Here is a 2,689-nt window from a genome sequence, read left to right on the forward strand (position 1 = left end):
TTTTTGTTGGAGTGTAGACAGCTGACTTACAATAGTGTGTTAGTTTCTGTCATCCACTTTTTGATGGGTACAATTTGGGGAGGATGGGCATATTTGTCTAACCTATGGCTTATGAGGGAACATCATTTATTTTTGTCATGCCTACCTTCATTGACACGAATAATGACAGATATTTGTATTAACTTTTAGAAAATTCTTCCTTGAACGTAAAACAGGAAAACACATGTAATGAAACAAATAGGGGTCTTGGGAGACTACTTCAAGCAGAGCCCCTAGGTCGCAGCTGGTTTCTTGAGACCAGCCCTGCTGTGTCGGGTGGGAGAATTCAGTTGCCCTAGCACATTCCAAGCACCCAGTGGCCACACGGGGCTTCTGGTTACCAAGCTCAAGAGCCCAGGTACGCAGATGTAGGACAGTCCTCGGGACAGCACCAACTTAGAGTGTAAGGTTTTTTACATTCAGAGTTGCAGGCCAGGACCCCCTGGTGGACTAGGGGTAAAGGATCCATCCGCCAGTGCCGGGGACACTGGTTTGATCCCTGGCCTGGGAAGATTCCACATGCTGAAGGGCAGCTAAGCCTCCTGCAGCCACAGCTCCTGAGCCTGCATTCTAGAGCTCAGAAGACAAAGCAAGAGACGGCACCGCAGCAAGAAGTCTGAGAAAGTCCACGCACAGCAGTGAAGGCCCAGTGCCGCCCAAAGGTTTTCTACATTTAAAAAGAAAAGGCTTGCAGACTGTAACTGAGGTACTCAGAGATGGCAAAATCCAGAAGTCACGCAATGAGGATGTTGCAGAATTGAGCACGAAAATTAGGAAATGGTAAAGGGGACGTTTGCTTTCAGACGACAGAGTTTAACTCTACAATTTTTTGTTCCACGGCTGTTATTAACTAGACACTTACTGTGTGTATAGCTCTAAACTGGCGGCTCTAGGGAGGACAGTAACGTCTGGCAGATGCAATCAGTGATCCCAAATTGCTTGCCGTTGAGTTGGATGGACACCAAGTGTATAGAAGAACACTCAACAGCAACTCAAGGAGGAGTGTGAGGAAGACCCGGTGAGATGCTGTGAGACCAGAGTGGCTCTGAAAACAAGCTGTGATGCTTGACTTCCCCAGGACGGGAGACACAAGTGGAGCTGAGTCAGAGGCAGAAACGGGTGTGGTCTGGTGGGAAGCAGGAAGCGGCTACCTTAGGTGAAAGAGAACCAGTGCTTGTTGGTCACACTGGAAATGGAGCTGGGGTCAGATTTTGGAAGGACTTGAGTGACAATGTAAGATGATTCGATGTTCTCCAATAGACAGCAGGAGCCGCAGAACGGCTGTGAGCAGGAGAGCACAATCCCACAGGTAGCATTTTGCCAAGGGGAGTCTGAAAGTGAAAGTGAAGTCACTCAGTCATGTCGCTCTTTGCGACCCTGGGGACTGTAGCCTACCAGTCTCCTCCATCCACGGGATTCTCCAGGCAAGGATGCTGGAGTGGGGTGCCATTTCCTTCTCCAGGGGATCTTCCCGACGCAGGGGTCAAGCCCAGGTCTCCCACATTGCAGGCAGACCCTTTACCCTCTGAGCCACCAGGGACGCCAGGTGAGTCTGGCAGGGGTTAAAAAAACTGGACTGGAGCAGCCCAGCCATCCCTCCTGGGACACCAGCCCAGAGGTTACAGGAAAAGTCCAGGTAGGGAAGCAGAAGGACCAGAAATAGGTCAATGCAAAGGGCAATGGAAAGGGAGGCGATAATGAGGAAGACAGGTTTTCACTGAACAGGGGGAACAATTAGCAGCAGAAGTGTAGACAAAGATGGCTTGCTTTTTTCAGATGTTTGGAGTTTAGGAAATATCCGTTGATCTGGAATTTGGAAGGGGAATCCTCCTAGAGGTAGCTTCATCAGATCCCTTCACATACCTCCTCCAACTGCTCCATAGTGTTATTCTGTGTGTTGAGTGTTTATTTAACTCTTGGCAGTGATGGCCTCTACCCGGCTTTACTTCCTTCCCCAGGGGCCCCAGTTTAAGCACCATGCGTGCTATCATACACGCACGACCATGAGTAACTCGGATAGCCGGCGGGCCGCTGCTGTGGAGTACAGGGAGCTCAGCTCGTGCTCTCTGATGACCTAGAGGAGTGGGGTGGGGAAGGGGGGCTCACCAGGGAGGGGGTTTGCTGTTTGCTGCTCTTCAGTCACTCAGTCGTGTCTGACTCTGAGACCCCATGGGCTGCACACCAGGCTTCCCTGTCCTTCACTGTCTCCCAGAGTTTGCTCAAACTCACATGCATTGATCCTCTGAGGCTCAGCGGTAAAGAACCTGCCTGCAATGCAGGAGGGTGGTAGGCGCTGTGGGTTTGATTCCTGGGTCGGGAGGATCACCTGGAGAAGGAAATGGCAGCTCACTCCAGTATTCTTGCCTAGGAAATCCCGTGGACAGAGGAGCCTGGCAGGCTCCATGGGCTTGCAAAAGAGTTGGACATGACTTAGAGACTAAACAACCTGTCCATTGAGTCGGTGATGCCACACAACCATCTCATCGTTTGTCACCCCCTTCTGCTCTTGCCCTCAATCTTTCCCAGCATCAGGGTCTTTTCCAATGAGTCATCTCTTCGCATCAGATGGCCAAAGTATTGTAGTTTCAGCTTCAGCATCAGTCCTTCCAATGACTATTCAGGACTGATTTCCTTTAAGATTGACTGGTTT

The sequence above is a fragment of the Ovis canadensis genome, chromosome 1 (genome assembly GCF_042477335.2).
Source record: "Ovis canadensis isolate MfBH-ARS-UI-01 breed Bighorn chromosome 1, ARS-UI_OviCan_v2, whole genome shotgun sequence".
NCBI lineage: Eukaryota > Metazoa > Chordata > Mammalia > Artiodactyla > Bovidae > Ovis > Ovis canadensis.